At 53.4% G+C, this 17,339-nt stretch overlaps 2 long non-coding RNA genes across 5 annotated transcripts; one reads left to right on the forward strand and one right to left on the reverse strand.

Moving 5' to 3' along the window:
- Window positions 1-1,494: 1,494 nt before the first annotated feature.
- LOC116155702 (uncharacterized) lies at window positions 1,495-13,179 on the reverse strand. 3 transcript variants are annotated; one of them, XR_010381816.1, is made up of 6 exons: window positions 13,056-13,179; window positions 12,673-12,861; window positions 10,341-10,843; window positions 10,057-10,236; window positions 9,290-9,381; window positions 1,495-4,277 (listed from the first exon to the last, which is right to left on the reverse strand). It is a non-coding gene; the product is annotated as an uncharacterized LOC116155702 (long non-coding RNA). The 3 variants fall into 3 exon arrangements; XR_010381814.1 differs by lacking the exons at window positions 10,057-10,236; window positions 12,673-12,861; window positions 13,056-13,179 and adding an exon at window positions 11,879-12,304; XR_010381815.1 differs by lacking the exons at window positions 9,290-9,381; window positions 10,057-10,236; window positions 10,341-10,843; window positions 12,673-12,861; window positions 13,056-13,179 and adding an exon at window positions 7,572-7,724.
- LOC116155703 (uncharacterized) lies at window positions 7,819-13,128 on the forward strand. Of its 2 annotated transcripts, XR_010381813.1 has the most exons (5): window positions 7,819-7,924; window positions 8,600-8,710; window positions 8,951-9,165; window positions 9,327-9,691; window positions 12,758-13,128. It is a non-coding gene; the product is annotated as an uncharacterized LOC116155703 (long non-coding RNA). The 2 variants fall into 2 exon arrangements; XR_004139513.2 differs by having other exon boundaries at window positions 8,600-9,165.
- Window positions 13,180-17,339: the final 4,160 nt, after the last annotated feature.

The raw sequence follows: 17,339 nt of genomic DNA on the forward strand, positions 1-17,339 counted from the left end.
ATTGGTAATTTTTGGACGGCTTCAGCTAGACTGAAACAAAACTATCCTGTCCACGTTCTCCAGTGTTTTCACCAGGAGGGTAGTCTAAGATAAGCCTGTCTGCTGTTACCACCAGAGAAGATGCCCTGGAGGCAGCATGTGGGCGCAGGTCCGCGCATGTCCAGACCCAGGGTTGAAGCTGCCTCCTGGCAGGTGGAGCCGCTGGGGGAGGGGCAAAGGCAGAGTTCAAAGGGAATGTTAAGCCAACCTTGCTACCCTGTTCTCTCATTCATCTTCCTCATTATTCTTGCTCTAGTCCTTTGGATTAAGCGTTGCTGTTTTTCTAACCTCAGTTTTAAAACGCGCTAAACACAAATTTCCTCAAGGCTTAATAAAATTAATCTTTTTGGATCACTTACTTTCTGAAGTTTGCTCACAGAGCCTCTGGGACCCCTGCTCCGTCTTTCTCAAGTTCATTCATTCCTAGTCTGAAACGTATATGGGAGGAAAACAAAAGCAGATTCAAAGTGTCCTGTAACTCATTATCTCCCTCGGTAGACTTGGCCGGCCCCTGAGTGGAATCCTCTGATGGGGTTCACAAGGAGAGTCAAGGCTCTCCCACAGCGGTTTCTCTTATGTCAGTGTGAATGCCATGACTGGCCACATCTCCCTTTTCCCTTTGGCTGCCAGGAAGCTCAGAGTGTAGAGTGAAATTTACATTTTAATGTTGGAAAATACTTCAGTGCATTGAGACTGAAGGTGACTTTTCCTCCCTGGCTGGACTTTTCCTTCTTATTTCCTTTTTCCCTTGCTATGAATTTTCTTTATTTCTATATATTTATTATGTTATTATTTCTCTTTGTGTGTCTTTCTATGAAACTTGAATTACTTCCATTGTGTCAATCTGTTCTGTCAAACTTGGAGTTTTAAATTTGTGTTTAAAATTTTTCAGGTACAGAGACATTTGAAAGATGATGGAATGGACCCTGGGGAAACAAAGATATGGGCAGAATCGCAATTTTTAGAATTTATTGTGAAATTGAATTTTTGTGCATCTTTGCTATATATATATTAAGAGTTTTCATAACTGTGTATCTATTGCTTTATGTGAAAGTCACTTTTCAAAATTAAAGTTAATAAACAGTGTTCTTTGGTTAACCAGGAGCAAGGGCAGATGGACAAACCAGTACTGTCTACTGAGCATGAAAATTTGAAGATCACTTTTTCAAGTTCATGGACAAATGAAAGAATTTAAACATCAAAAATAGAAGCTAAGGGGGAGGGTATAGCTCAAGGGTAGAGTGCATGCTGAGCATGCACAAAGTCCTGGGTTCAATCCCCAGTAACTTCATCAAAAGAAAAAAATTTTTTTAAATAGAAACTATAATGTTCTTACTCATTATTGCAATAGATTAATATGTAAATACTATGTGTTTTTTCCTTTTTTCCAAAAAATACATTAATGTAACTAAAATGTAATTAATGTAATTATAAGAACTAATCCACTGCATCATGTTGGTTCTGTAATATTTATTGGGCTTTCTATTTTTCTGATGGGCTACAGGAAGGTTGGGAAAGTCTCTGCTTTCCTTTTCTACCCATCATTACAGTTGCTGCATTTATGACGATGACTAAAAATAACGTCCTATAGGAGCAGGGATGGTGAAATGTCCTCTCTGGGGGGTCAGTCCAGGAGACACGCTACTGGGTGCCCGGCAGGTGCTGCTGAAACAGCTGCTCCCTGAGTTCTGAGGTCTTGATGACGAGGAAGAGTTCTGTTCTCTCAAGGAGGAGGCAGTTCTTTGCATACGCTTCCTCAGGCTGATGCTTTTGAATTTCATCTGCACTGGCCCTTGTAATGGAGTTCAGCCTCCTGGCCAGTCCCCCAAGGGCCTGACCAGGATGGCTCTGTGCAAGCTGGTTTGTGATTTCCTGGACAAGGAGCTCCAGCCCTCCTCCTGGGCCCCCTTCTCCGCCAGCCCCTTCTTACTGTGTGGTCCTAAAGCAGGTCACGTCACCTCTCGGTCTCTCTCTCTCTGGAAAACCCAGATAACAATACTTCCCCACTGAAGAAAGGGTTTTCTTTAAGCCCTTTGAGGTCCTCAGGTGCAGCGCACCACGGAAATGCCCGGCGCACCTTGGGATGCGGCGGCCGCCACGTGACCGGGCGAGCGAGATGCGCTCCCGGCGCTTTGTCTGGAATGAATGCGCTCGGGCCACAGAGCGCTGCGAAACCCCGCCGTGAGCTGGGGTTGCCTTACACGCTCATAAAGCAGACCAGAAAAGAGCAGCAGCTTTGACTAACCCGGTCCTCAAGTAACACTCTGATTGGATTTCTTCTCCCTCTGATATGATTTCTTCCGGCGGGTCCGCCATGAGCAGGTCAGACCTGAGGCAGTTGCAGAGGGAGGGCCGGTGACCCGCGCCCCCAGCCCGCTGAGCTCGGGGAAGGGCCGCTCTCTGTGCGGCACGCGGGACGCGCCGCAGTCCGAGCCGGCGGGGCCAGGCCGTGCTCTGCGCAGAGAGAGGAAAATCAATAGCTGCTGCGGACTGACTTCCTACCAGGTGCCAAGCACGATGCTGCCTGCGTAGGTCTTTCTCTTCTAAAACCTGCCGACAATTGTATTACACCCTATGAATAGGCTCAGGACAAAAACAAACAAAAAACCACCCAGGAAACTTCATACACTTTTCGTCATAATGACAGCCTCCCCATTTGGACTCACAAGCCTAAGCCTGAAATTTTGGCCTGGGGCCTCCCCTGATCCCAAGGCTTAAAGACCACATAGCGAGGATCTGCGGAGTTAAAAGAGGAGGCTTCCTTTTCTCACTCTGATTCAGAATTCCAGAAGTGGCCCTGCGGCCAGACACAGCCCCCTCCTCATGCGGTCTTGGCTGGGGCTCTCTTTGCTTGACCGACTTTTACCCAGAACCCCCTGATCCTGGTTCAACTAGTGAACTCGAAATCCCAGTGGCTTCGCTCATCTGGCTGATGTATTGCAGGCAGTCAAAGGCAGAGTCTTGGTTGTGTTGTTCTTCAGCTGGTTATGAACCAGGCATGGGCTGGCGGAGGGGTTGTCAGGGACCCCAGACTCAGAGGATTCGGAGGCAAGCATCTTCTTGGCTTGGGGCTCTCCAGGCACCTTAGGCAAGCGTGGTGTGCTTGGAGAGGACAGTCTGGGCAACAGATTGCTGAAGAACTGCCCTGGGCAAGAGAAGAGCGAGGGTCAATGGGACAGGTGGCTGGTGCCACAACCCCCAGTGGGTCCCTGGAGGCAGGGACTCCCAGAGATTCCAGGTAGGAAGACAGCTCTGCTGCTTGGAGGAATCTGTTGTGTCAAGTGTCGGGAAACATGCTCAGCTGAGCTGACACTGTTGCTGTGTGTCTGTGTGTGTGTCTGTGTGATCTGTTGTCATGGAAACCATGGACCGAAGAGGAGGAAAACGCTTTGGGTGGGAGCTGCACTCCCCTGGAGTCTGCGTGCTCCGTGCTGATTGGATGCGCCCTCCAGAAGAGGTTGCCTGTTATTCAGGGAATGGCTGTTGCCCAGAGAGCCCTGGGCTGACTTGCTCCCTTGGGAGCTGCTGTTTAGGGAAGGGTGAAAGCAGCTGGTTTATGGAAGCATCAAACAACATGGGCTGCAGAATCCGCCAAATCCCAAACATTTCTTGCCAAGCGCCCTTTCTTCTAGATTTCAAACTCATCTGTGTTTCAAAAGCAATTTCGTGTAAATAGCTTATTCCTCTTACTCCTAATCCTTGGGAAGCTATAACTTGCAGGCAATAAACGGGGTGCCTCGAGGTTCATTCACTGAGTGCACTGTGAGCCAGACACAGGGCTGACACTGCAAGCCATCAGGGGTGTGGTCGACCAGAAGTCAGATGTCTGCGTTCCCAGGAGAGGGGCTGATTCCCTCAAAGAAACACAACATGGGGGTATGTGGCTCTGCAATCCAAGGTCTCGAGGCAGATAATCTTGCAACTTTCTATTCCTAACCGAGCCAGCATTGTTCGTTACTTGGGATAACGCATTAAAGTGCAGGGCCTGGGACCGCGTCACACGTTCTCCTAACATCTCTGGGGAAGCGGTGGGACCTCCCAGCGGAAGTGTTGCTTGAATGAATGAATGAATGAATGAATGCGCTCACTGTGTCAGCCACGAGCCAGTTCAGTAGTTTCCTTCCAGGTCCACAGCTTCCATGAGAAGCCTCTGGAGATGCCTTGCAGAGAACTTGGTCCTGGGTATATGGTTACAGTGTCTTCCTCTATCATCCTGTGCCTTCCAGACTCCAGGAGTTCTGTGGGAGAGGGAAAGGGGGAAAACCGAAGAAAACTTAGAGGGAAAAAAAAAAAACCCACTGCAGGAAGATTCTACTGCCTCCGGACATTAGGAAAACCGCTGGTGTAATTCATTGGCTATGCTGACTTTTTCATCTGCAGGACTGGCACTGCCTGTGTCGTTCCGTCTCTGAAGGCCCCCTTTCAAGAGGCCAGCTGCTTGGCATTTGGGACTTACAATGTGCAGTGCAGATGTGCCATCCTCTTGGAACACACTTGTTGGTGGGCAATGAAATCCGAAGGCAAACCCCCACCAAATCCAACCAGTTTCTTCTTCTTCTTCTTCTTCTTTTTTTGTTTTTTTTTTTGGTTTCCAGATCTGAGTACTCATCTGGTTGCTTCATTAGAATCCCAAGACCTCTGAGGATCGGCAAGGGGAGAAACTTGCTTATGTTGAGTGTCTACTACGTGCTTGCATTGTGCAAAGCCCTTTCCCGTTGCTATCTCGTAGAATCTCCCATGAAACCCTGCCGTGTGGAATCGGTATTCTCCTTACATGAATGCGAAAACAGAAGCTCAGAGAGGTTGAGTTACTTGCCCAGGCTCACCAATGGGAAGTGGTAGTTCCTGAACTTGAATCAAGGCAGTGGCATCATCAAGGGATGGCTTGGGAGGCATCACCTTCCGCAGCCGCTAACCCCTGATCCCCACCCCTCCAGCGCCCAAATAAACACACAATCTATGTAAGAAGAGCATGCAGGGGACAAAATGAAGTTTCGCTGCATGTTGCCTTGTCTGCCACCTCCCTTCCAATGTGACCGCTCCCCATGATGTCGACACAGACATCCTGGAGTCTACACTGAATCAAGATTTGTCTGGCTCCAAAAACAGTGTTCTTCCCCATGCAACCAGGATGCCTCTTCTCTTAGGTTCTTACTGAGAAACATATTTGTTTCTTTGAAAGCTTTACCTGGAAGAGCCAATTAATCAGAGTAGGCTTCTTCTAATGGAGCCTGGTTCAGCATTTCACCAGCCAGCCCCAAGTCGCCAGCCCGTTCAGTGTCTCCCACCCTCCAGGGCACCTGACGCATCGCAGCCTGGCGGGGTGAGCATCACTGTTGTGAGCAAGAACAGGTGTCACGGCGCAGACTGGGGTTTCAGTTTTATTTGAAACATCTACTGGCCAAGGTCCAGTTCATTTAGGTTCCAACTCATTTTTTTCTGCCTCTGAATGTGGAGACCAGAGGTGTTGAATGTGGCTGTCCTGACACTGGCCGTTTCCTCCCAGCCTCCACCCTTGATGTGTGAAACTGACCCAGAGTGGAGGTCAGCCATAGTCTTGCAGTCCAGAAGGAAATTAGTTTTCAGGGACTAAGTATTCACAAGCGAACATCTTGTCATGAGCTAGCTGGAAAACACAGAAACAGGCTAAGTTCCCAGGATTTCAGAATTGGAAAGGGGGTGCTTCCTGCACTCCCCTCCTTCCCTCAGGAAGGTTACGCCTGATACTGCTGACGACTGACGTTCATCGCTGTCCTTGTAAACTGCACAGCGTTTTAACACACGGGATTCTGCTTTGATCCACAAGTTATCCTTCCATCTTATAGATGGAAGGGAGGTTCAGGGCTTTGCCCAAAGTTACAGGGCCAGGAAGTCACGGAGATGACAGGCTCCGAGCTGCAGATTTCATGCCCAGTGATGTTTCCATCAGACCCAAAGTCGTTTGTGTCACTACCCATCTTCTCCTTAAAAGGACAAAGGGTGGATGTGACTTTTGAGGAGCTTTGTTACTTTCATGGGCCTGGAAAGCTGCCTTAGCCTGACAAGACCTGGGGCTTCAGAGTTTAGCTTGATCCTCTTTTGCAACCTTGGGGGCCCCCGCCCCAACTTGCCCCCAGGCAGGCCCCACCCTTGGTTCCAGGTGTGGGTGTGGCCTCTGGAGAAGAGGTGGCCTCTTCCTGGGAGCCGCACGCCAGGTCATCTGAAGGTGCTTGGTCAGCCGCCAGGAGATGGGGCTGAGCGAGGCAGGAAAGAGAGAGGTGGGGCCTGGAATCAGTGATGATTTCCATCAGCTTGTGAGTTACCAGCATCCTCAAGCATCAGTTGGTCCAGTGGGAGCCTGGGAAGGCAGCGGTCTGTGGGGTGGGGTTCGAGCAGCAGAAAGTCTCCTGGACCAGATAGCTCTCTGCTGAGATGTCTTGGGCCTGCAGCTGTGGGCTACCTGGAGCATCACCTCGAGACCGTGGTGCATTGACAATGCCAGGGAGCTTCCCCAGCGCCCTGTGGGCTGCTCTCAGCGTGGACCCATTCCCGGCCGGGGCCCCGCGGGGCTGATGGCTGTGGTTCCCGGAACAGGAGCTGAATCAGGCTGCATGCCAGACGGGGCAGGGATCGTCCCCTTCCCGCATGCTGGTCTTGCGCAGGCTGGCGCACAGGCTGCTCTGGGAGACAGGGTGAGGTCTGCCATCTCAGGGGCTGGAGGCAGGGAGCCAACTGAAGGCCAGGTAAGCAGGGACCCCAGGTGCAGAGGCGACCTGGCCCCTCAAGGATGCGGGAGGCTCCCAGTTCCTGCACTTCTCGCTGCCCCTGGAGGCCCCTCCTCTGTCTACCCTTCACCCCTGGAGCGCTGCCCCTGAGCCAAGCACCCCTTCCCCCTTCCAGCTCCGGTGGTGCTATTCTGATTTCAAAACCCTTTCTCTTCCAGGGTTCCATGTGCGTCGCGTGCTCAGATACTCAGAGAATAGATGAGCCAGTCTGGCCTGTCGCAGCCTAACCCTCTGGGGGATGGGCGTGATCATCCTCTGTTTTCCAAAGAGGATGGCCCTCTCCTGGTCTTACGGCCTGCAGGTTGCAGGCCTGGGGACCACATTCAGACTTCTCAACAACAAGGTCCTACTACAGAGCACAAGGAACTCTATTCAGTATCTTGTAATAACCTATAATTAAAAAGAATCTGGAAAAAAATATATATGTATACCTGAGTCACTGTGCTGCACACCAGAAACCAACACAACACACAGCACTGTAAATTGACTGTACTTCAATTAAAATAAAAGACCAAATAAAACCCCAAAACCCTAAGACTTCTGCTTTCTGCACCTCCAGGATGCCCCCCACCCCAGGTATCAGCTCAAAGTATTGCTGGGTCCACAAGGACCCAGCTCCTTCCCGGTGCACTTGTCTGTGCCCGATGTGTCCAGGGCCTCAGATGAACACACAGCCAATCAGAGCAGCTGGTGAAGCAGCCCCGGGAAATGCTGAGACTCGCAGGGATGTGGCTCCTGGGGTGTTGTGTGTGGTGCGGGCTGGCTCACCTCGTCAGGGCTGGGACAGCCGCCTGTGGAAGAGGTGACTGGCTGCGACACTGGCCACGGGCTGGAGGAGGCCCGCAGAGAGGGAAGGGCCCGCTCTTCAGTGTGGCTTCAGGTTCTGGAGCCACGTGGCTCCTGGGCAGCACCCCCACGTCGCCGACCCTTCCCCCACGTCCTCTCAGAGCCAGCTCAGCCTCTGCGGAGGGAGTCCCTCCCACCCCGGCCTTCCAGTCCTCCCGAGACTCCGTCTGCATCGGGGTGCCTTTCACACTTGAACGTGGGGTTGGGAAAGTGTGGTTTCCTCTTCTGTTTGCAGTTGGAAACTACGACCACAAAATTGATGGCCACAGCCCACGGTAAGAGAGACTTGCACAACGGGGTTGGGGACAGTGTGTGGGAGTGGCTGTGTTTTTCCAACACTTTTTGAGATTCATTTTGCTGGAGGAAGAAAGTCTTACCAGGTCCCCTCTGACTTGGAGAGAAGCGACCTTCTGGGAGGGAAGCCGGCTCCAAAACCCGCGTCCTCAGTCCCCTGTGCTGCTGCTGGCCTCTCTGCCCTCTGCCCAGGGGAGGCTTCTGACAGCTTTAGACTCCTCTTTCTCTGTGAGCTGTCTTGCATTCACTCAACTTGGTGTCCAGGTCAAGCACACGGTCCCCAGACTCAGAAGGGTTCCTACCACGTTCAGACTAAGCACTCAAAGCCCAGTGGCATCACCTAGTGCTCTGCGACCTTGGGCTGTTCCTACCCTGCCTCGGTTTCCCCGCTGTAAGCCGGGGGCAAGCACAGCCCTCACCTCGCAGGGTTGTTATGAGGATTAAGTGAGATAATGCACAGGAAGCTCTTAAACTGGCGCCCGGCACCACGCTGGCCCCTGCCGCCGTCCGCCTGGCTTCCACTGGGCATGACCGGCTGACATTTGAGGTCGTCAGATTCTCAGTAGCCCGTCAGGCTGATTTACTGGCAGGGTCTGCGTATAGTTGGTGCTGTTTCCTCTGTCTGGAACTGATGTCCCCCAGTGTGTCCACTCCAGGGTGAACATAGCATCTTAACCACCGCACCCCACCATCTTCACCCCGGGAGAGAGGCGTCGGGCAAACGGAAACAGATCACTGAGATCCTCGCAGCCACACGTGGTTTGCAGGTGCTCACAGGGGTGGGTGTTGTCACTTGCTATTTGTCGCATTGTCATATTCACTCAACTTGGTGTCATTTGTCACACTGTTGTATTCATTCAACGTTGAATCAGGGGCCCCAAACAGGGGGTCCCACAGCCATCCTGCCTGCTGCCTGGCTCAAAGGTTGGCGTGACCAGTGCCCTGGCATGGGAGGTGACTTGGGTTCCCACAGAGACCCGGGGCCCCCTGGCTTCCCCACCCTTTAGGTGCCACGTGCGGCCACTGCTGTAGAGTCATCCCGGGGCCCGCTGCCCCCAGCCACCCCTGCAGGCCAGGTGGACTGTCCTTCTGGAAACAACCAAACCTGCCTGTGTGCTGGGCCGGCGCACGGAAACCCAGGTGATGTGAGCGACATCAGGGAGCAGGACAACTGAAAAGTGGCAAAAGCGACCCCGTCAGCACAGCCAGCCGGCACTCAGCGGTAAGCCGTGGGGTCGGGATATGTGCTGTTGGCATTGCATTCAAGACAGGTGGGTGGACAGGAGGGTCCCCGCCCTGGGCACCCGTGCAGCAGTGGCGGCTTCTCCCGGGGCACCAGCACTGACCTTCTGAGCAGGCGCCTCCCCTCTCACCACCTCCCAGGTACTGAAAGAAGCCTCTCTTGGTGAAGAAGACCATCTTGATGATGATACGGATGCTGGCAGTAATGACACAAAAGGTGACATCAACAGTAGCAAGCACTACCGATGCCCTACAGAGCGTCAGCTGCATCTCAGCCCAGCATCCCCGTGATGCCAGGTCCCAGCTGCTCACTGTGCCTTTGCACTCGGGGGAACTGAGGCTCAGCTAAGCTAAGCACCTTGTCAGAGCTGCAAAGCAAGTGAGCGACTGACTCTGATTCAAACCCAGTCCTGTCTGAGGCAGGAGCTCGCCCCTTTCTCCGCCACGACAGGGCGCCTCCTCTTCTCCCGTGGTGCTCAAGGTTCTGCTGCCAGTCAGATTTCCAGGTGCGTCACAAGAAGGTGGCTATTTAATGGGGGCACTGGCACCATCACCTGGGCATCCCGGGGCTCAGGAATCAGAACTGTCTCCTTCTCTTTGACCCCAGGGTGCTCCCCACTCCTGCCTGTTCCCCTGCTTGCCTCAGAACCATTTTTCATCCCCCATGGCTGCTAGTTTTCAAACATCACTTTTAATTTGGGGCATCCTCTCTCTAGGTGATTGCAAAAATTAAGTCGTTTTTAAGCAACCAAACGACGCTTATGGGGTTTGTAATAGACTTGTGAAATTTGCGGAACCTGGCGTTGGCAGGTTCTCTCGGGCCGACTTCCCCGGGGCCCTGAAGACCTTCATGTTGGCTCTTAATTCTCACCAGTTTAGGGTCGATCTTGCCAACAGGGGCCTAGAAGTTGCATCTTGGACCGAGCTCTGAAAAGATGGAGGGGATGGGGGGCAGTCCCCAGGCATGGTGTCTGGCCTCTGTCATTGTGGGCAAGTCAGGCAGACATTGGTGTGTGGGGGGAGCATCCTTTTTCATTTCTGCAGGGTCAGGCTGCAGAGGGGGACATCGTGAGTAGGTATCGCCCTGTGTGTGCTGTCCCCCCTCCACTCAGATGGCTGCAGGGTCCCGAGGGGTGGGGCCACACTCCTACTTACGACAGTTTCCTCTCCTCTGCGTGAGGTCCTCTCCACTCTTGGAAAACGGCAGCAAAAGTATTTCCAGGCATCAGCTCTCGCCGGCTCGCGTGGTCACGGCCTAAGCCGAGCATGCAGGCTTGTATGTGTTTCTGGCTCTTCCAAATTCTTAGCTCAAAACTTGACTTCACGTGGTCAGGACTCAGATGGTGCGAGGCCAGCAGGATGAACAGAACTTTCTAATTCACCTTCCCCTGCTGTGCACCACCGCTGACACTGCAAGGACCCCCTGCCCCGGGAGGACTGCCGGCACGGGCGGCCTGTCCTGGGGATCTGGAAGGCACCGCCCCGTACTTAGAAGCCGAGCACCTGGAGTCTGGGCGAAAGGCTGGGTGCTCAGCCCGTCTCCGCGCTTTGCCGGCTGCGCATCTTCTGCGCAGTCTCCTCCGGGCGCAGCGGAGTGAGCGACTGCATCTGCTCCCGGAATGGCCGTGGGGATTAAGTACACATGCTTAGAGCCATGCCTGGTGGAGAGTAAACGTGGGTTATATCAGTTACATGATTATGGATGAGGAAATCCCGCATGCTCGGCGAGACTCGAAGACAAAGGATTTCAGAGACCCTCACAGAGCAACAGCCCCCAAAGACCCCCACCCTCATCCCCAGAACCCAGGAGTGTGCTAGGCCACAAAGGAGAATGAAGTTCGCAGAGGGAATTAGGCCTGCTGATCGGCTGACTGGAAGACAGGGAGCTTATCCCGGACTCTCCAAGTGGACCCGGTGTGATCACAGGGGTCCTCAAAAGTGGGAGATGGCACAGACGAGGAGGGTCAGAGGGGACGTGAAAGATCAGGAGGAGGTACCGAGAGAGACAACCCGGGTGGGGTACGGAGGCCGTGAGGCAGGAACGTAGGTGGCCTCTAAAGGCTGGAAGGGCGGGGACACAGACTCCCCTCTAGAGTTTCCGGAACGACCCCAGTCGCTCAATTTTAGCCCAATGAGACCCGTGTCGGGCTTCCATCTTCCAGAACTGGAAGGTGATAGATGCGTGTTGTTGAACCACCAAGTTTGTGGTCATTTGTTATAGCAGTGGTAGGAGACGTGCACACACCGTTGTCCCTTGTGTGTCCCCTGCACTGCTCAGTGGCTGACCCCAGAGGCTTAGAACTACCAGAATGCGCACGATGCCGCTCCGGGGAGTGTGCATCTCAGGATAAACCCCTCCAGGAGCACCTGATGCTCCCAGCCATCTGATCTCCTTGGGAGCTGCTTGTTCAAACCTGGGGTTTTCTTCTCTCAACAAAATCCTCAGGTCCCATTAGGATGGGGAGGCGGCTGGCCTTAGTGAGGACAGGAGTGCCATGCAGTAGCCAGGGTGCTCCTGTGGCGGCCACAAGCCCCCAGGCAGCTCAGGGCGTGGCCGCGCCGTGTCATTGGACTAATAGTGCAGAGAGCTGGGCTTTGTTTCCCCAACAACCCCACGTCCGTAGGAAAACGGTCAATAACATCAGAAACGCTAGAGCAAAACGGCTTCTTGCATGAATCCACTGCTTACTCACATCTCCTGCTGGGCAAATCAGAGGCCAATGTTCTGGAAAGACGACCCTCCCCGTGGAGAAGGCTGAGGTCTCCCACTGGCGCTGGGTAACGAGGCCAGCATGGGCACCTTTTTCCCCTTCCCCCAACGAGGGATCCCGTTTTCAGAAGCTCCAAGCACCCCTCCCTGGGCCTCCTTTACCAAACAAGGTTAGGGTTTCTAACTTCTTTCATGGCAACATCTGGCTGGTTTCCACCAAGTCCTTCTTTTTAAACAAATGTTTCCTCTAATGTCATTTCAGTTCAAGTCTGTGTCTTTTCCTTTCCCCTCCTTGTTCTTCTGGTCTTCGGAGACAGCGGAGTAGAGGAGTCAGGACTCACTCCCCACCGCTAACGACTCGGGGTGGAGGTCGGGCTGGCTCGGACCTGGCTTCCTTCTTCCCTTTTGGCCGCAGCTGCCGCCCCGGGACATCTTGCTGCGCCATCTGCCCGCCCCCGCCCAGCCCCCGTCACCCCTACCAACCGCCGGTTCCCATTGCTGTTGCTGATTTTTGTTTTAAGTTTTTGTTTGTTTTGTAAATTCGCTAGCTCTGTGCTTTTAAGACTCTCGGCTTGCTAGCATAAAAGCAAAACCAGGGCAAAGAGGGGCTGGCAGAAAGCTGGGCCGCACTTAGCAAGGTCACTGTGAGCTCCTCGCTGGGAGGGGTGCCCGCCAAGCGCTGTAAGAAGCATCTGAAAACTTCTCCTGGCCTCAGGGTTTAAAATACCCACACTTCCTGCTCCTCGGGGAGAGCAGGCACAGAATGCGGTGACTCACCGGCGGTGGTTTTCAGATGTGTCTGTCAGAAGGAGGGATCATCAAAAGCCCATCCTGTTTCACATGTTATTTTTTCCACTCTCAGCTCTGCAAGCGTTCGAAAAGCTGAATGCCTGAAACCAGTGTTTGTTTTGAGTGCAGAAAGTGAAGGAGGAATTCATTGTGCTGCAGCAAGTGAAAACCCGAACCCTTGAGGAGGGGAAAAAAAAAAACCCAACCAACGTGTAAACAGTGTGGAGATTGAGTTTCAAAGCCCTTGTTTTCGTAAAGTTTAATTATATTTCAACTAGAGCCAAACTGTCAAAACGGGGTGGTGGTGGTGGGGGGGTCTGCCTGCTTTGAAAACGCATCAGCTGTCTTCTGTAAAAGCCCATAATTGATACCTGAGGTGAAGCTGGAGCTGGGTGGGGGGACGGCCCCTCAGATCGTGCCAAAGGCACTTCCCCACAGACCACGTGCGAGGCTTCTGAACTGGCTTCCTAAGTGGGAACCTGGAGGGGAGAACAAAGAGGAAGCACAAAACCCTCTGTAAACGGCGGTGAGGGTTTATGATATCAGCCTGGCTTACGAAACGTGTGGGCCCAGGACATCGTTAACGACCCTTGACGGGAGGGTGAGTGGAGATGCTTGCAGTGTCCAGCGCAGGTTATAAAGAACAGAGGCCCCACGTTCTTCCTCCTGAGAGACGCGGACATGTCTGTGCTGCCTTCGGGGCTGAGGGTGGGCGGGGGCCTCTCCATACAGACCACGCCTGTCTGCTCGGTTATCAGGTCACTGCTCTCCTTGCAGACTCTGCTCAGCCGCGTCCTCTGTAAGCCGACCCTGCGCGTCGAGACATTGCCCCATGCCTTCCGCTTCTCCTTCGCTGACCTTCTGAACTTTCTAGAAACAGTTCCAGTGCAAAGATTCTTAATCTTCTTTTGACATCTGAGGGTCCTCTCCAATCATAAACCATCCTCAAATACAATTAAACTTGAGCTAAAGAAGATGAAGGCTGAAAGCCATCTCATGCATATTTTGGGGTAGGGCCAGAGAAGGCATCAAAGCAGACCAGGGCAGGAACAGAGGCCTCAACAGGGCTGGGAATTACTGGCCTGAGACTTGGGGTCCCAGCGTTGGCCCCCATCCTTCCTCCTCCTTTGGTCAAGCTGCTGGTCTCGCTAACCCTAACCCTGAGGGCTGGGACCCTCTCTGCCATTCCTCCCTCAGATCCTGCTATGTTGAAGCAAGCCTATGTACTTACAGGGTAGATGTCTGCAGGGTTTAGAGTGCTCCTTTCTTCTCTCCTGGCGACACAGCACACCACCCCCTCTCTTTCTCCTGGTTTTGCTGGTCTCTCCACATGGGATACATTCCACACAGCCCACTGCTGAGGAGAGTGGACTGTGGGGGTTTGTGGTCTGGGACTCTCTGTTGACCTCAGAAAAGAGCTGCCAGATAAAATACCGGACATTGAGTTGAATGTGAATTTCAGATCAACACAGAATCATTTTTTCATGCAAATATGTCTGCAAGTTCTATTTTTTTAAGTCTGTCCCGTGCAATATTTAGGACCTACTTACACTAAAAAGTTATGCGCTGTTTATTTGAAGTTCACATGGAACAGAGTGGCCTGTATTCTTGTTTGCTAAACCTGGTGGCCCTCCCAAAGCCCCTTGTGTTCTAAGCAGACATGGGCCCCACAACCAGGTTCTAAGCAGGGTCAGAGCCTGGCGGGGCTGGGTTCTCCCTGCAAAGCCCTGGTGAGGGCAAAGCCGAGGCCAGATCGTCCCTGGCTGCTTTCTCCTGAGTCCTGCTCTTTGTCCACTCTTCTGCCAAGGTACTCATGTTATCAGTCATGGTTCGAGACCACAGAGCTGTGTTTGCTCTTCTGTGGGCCTGGCGCACAGCAGGGGCCCACTACACACCAGCGGAGCTGATGGCGTGGGGAGGAGACTCACACCAGGCCTGGAGGCCACGCCTGGGCAGCGGAGTCACCCCTTTGACAACCATCAAATGACTGAGAAGCCAGCGGAAGCCACCAGGCAGCTCACATAATGATAGCTCTCTCCTTTTCTTATTCCAGACGGTTCGGATTCTTTAAAAAAATTGCTGTTGGGAAGCAGCAGAGGGTGCGGGAAACTCAGAAAGGGGCCGCAGATGGAAAACAGGAAAGGAGCGCCTCTAATTAAAAGCAGCCAGCTCCCAGATCCATCTGCAGTGCTGGGAATCCAGCTGAGAGGGGAGGCTGTTCCCTCGCCGGCTGGTGCTGCGGGCAGGCGGCCTGGACAGACCTACTCGGGGGCACGCGGGGCCGGCAAGAGGAGGGTCAGGGTTTTGTCAAGACCTCTGCACCCTCAGACCCCTACCAGTTCCCTCCTCCGGGCTCCAGGCTGGGTGTCAGACCACAGAGTACACACGAGCTTAGAGCCGCTCAGAGCCGTCTTCCGTTTCTTTCATCACAGACAAGAAAAGTCCCCTTTCAAGTTCTCCAAGAAATGCTCTCTGCTCCGGGAGTCTCCTGCAGACATCATCGCTGGAGTCTGCACTGCCAAGATCTTCATGCAATTTTATGTACACTAGAGCACAGCAGTGCTGTGCACCGGTCGGCAGCACGGTCTTTAAATCCCAGAGAAGGTTCAGCGAAGGTGGACAGTTGGCCCATGTTCACACAGCAAGCCCCACAGTCATGTCTTATGAGAGTGAAGTGCAATCGAGGCATTAGGGGAACAAAGGTGAAAAAGATCTCTTCCCTGGTAAAATCCCAAGGAAGGCAGAGACATCTGGATCCAACAGGAGTCCAGTGGGGAGGAACTGGAGAGCAGCGTGGGAGACTGGGAGAGGAGTAAGTCACACCAGGAGACAGGAGAGGGTCACTTTGCTGGGCGGGGGGGGGGGGGGAGGGTGCACGAAGTGTGGTGAGACATCACACTAGGGTTCCGGGCGAAAATGGGATTTCTGGAGCTGAGGTTGCGGGTCCAGGTCATGGTTCTGAGATGTCGGGCAAATCGTGGTGGTCAGAGGACCAGCTGGCCTGTGGCACGCGGTATAGACGGAGAAACATGGGGTGCTTTAGCAGTCAGGAGAGCCGAGCCTAGTGTGGCCCCTGACTTTAACAACTTTTAGGCAGGTTATTTCTTATCTGAAACTGGGGGTGGGGGTGGGGCAGCTGGATTTGATGATTCCTAAGGTCTCTTTTAGCACTAATGTTCCAGGACTCGCTGCGAAGCCCTCGTCCCTGGCCCGCTGCTCCGGCTCCAGCTCTGCAGGCTCAGCGCCGTCCACGGAGACGATCATTCCGTGACTCAGCTGATGTCTACTGAGCACCTACTGTGTGCTGGGCTGCAGGGGTGTCCAAGCACTGTTGACAGAGCTGTCGAGCTGCAGAGAGCTGCTGGTCTCGGCGCCCTCGCCCCCCGCCCTGCTCCTGTCGCTTCTGCGCACCGGGCGAGCACAAAGGGAAGTCTAGGTCGTTTGCAGATGCGGAGCCTCGGCGAACTCTCGCTTTGATGTCAGCAAAGTTGCGTTCTGCAGCTCTGGTGCGCTCTGCCTCTCCTCTGGTCGTGGGAACGGACTTCTAACTCCACCAGCAGGACCCTACTGAAAAGATGCTTCCAGAGCATGTGGTCAGGGACCCAGGGCAACACCAGGAGGGCCCGGCTCCCCCATCAGACACTCACTGCTGGTGGGCGAGTGGAAGGACCTGGAGCCACTTCAAGGGGAGGGCTCGGGAAAACCTGTGGGCGTCAGGAGAGAGTAGGTGACACCAGCACCCCGATGCTGAAATTGCATGCAAGAGCCTCAAAGGGAAACGCAGAGCTTTAGGGAACGGCATCAGTTAGACTGAGGGCACAGGACGGAGGAGGGGGAGGCAGGGACACCCGTGGCAAAGAGAGGCTGTGCCCTCCAGGGGGCCTGAATCTCACCTCCTTATCTGGTGCATTGAAATGCTAGATCATAACTCAGCTCCTCATGGTTAGAAGAGACAGCTAGGGGACTGTGTCCCGCCAGCCTGGGCAGTTCGTCCCCACTGCTGTCCTAGCGTACCTGAGACTCACACCGCCTTTTATTCTCAGAAGCACACTTATTTGAACAATATATTGTCTGGTCATTCCTGAAGAGCTGAACTGAATGACGGTTTTGAAAGCTCAAGTGACTAGAACAGGGGAGACGAGGTTCTGAAAGAATCATGCCCCTTTTCTGGCCGCACTCAGTGCTGCAGTTTCTTTCCAAGAAGTGCAAAGTGCTTCTCTGTGAGGACAGTTTGTCGCCAGGATTTACCACTTCCCGATGCCAGGTTTACACTAAAGTTCTGGACCTGAGAGCAAAGATTTTTCAGACCCAAAGTAACCAAGGAGCACTTTTGGAAGTTTTTTAAATGTTCCTTCTCCAGCCATGGCCCCCTCCGCCCCTCCTTAAGCACCTATCCACTCCACTCCGTATCTGGTGGTCTTAGTGCTCTGCAGACCACAGTGTATTAGGGAGCGGCTGCACAGAGCTATCCCAGAATAACTGCATTCAAAGGGAGGTCAGGGGGCCCTCGGGAGGTGGCCTGATCTGGTGGAGAGGACATGGACCCTAGAGCTCCAGTCCTGCTATGTTGGCTGGATGACTGAAAGCCTAGGTTTCTCATCAGTCAAACGAGCATAAGGTTGGTGAGAGGACTAAACAAAGAAAAGAATGACTAA

Source organism: Camelus dromedarius, chromosome 8 (assembly GCF_036321535.1).
Source record: "Camelus dromedarius isolate mCamDro1 chromosome 8, mCamDro1.pat, whole genome shotgun sequence".
Taxonomy (NCBI): Eukaryota; Metazoa; Chordata; class Mammalia; order Artiodactyla; family Camelidae; genus Camelus; species Camelus dromedarius.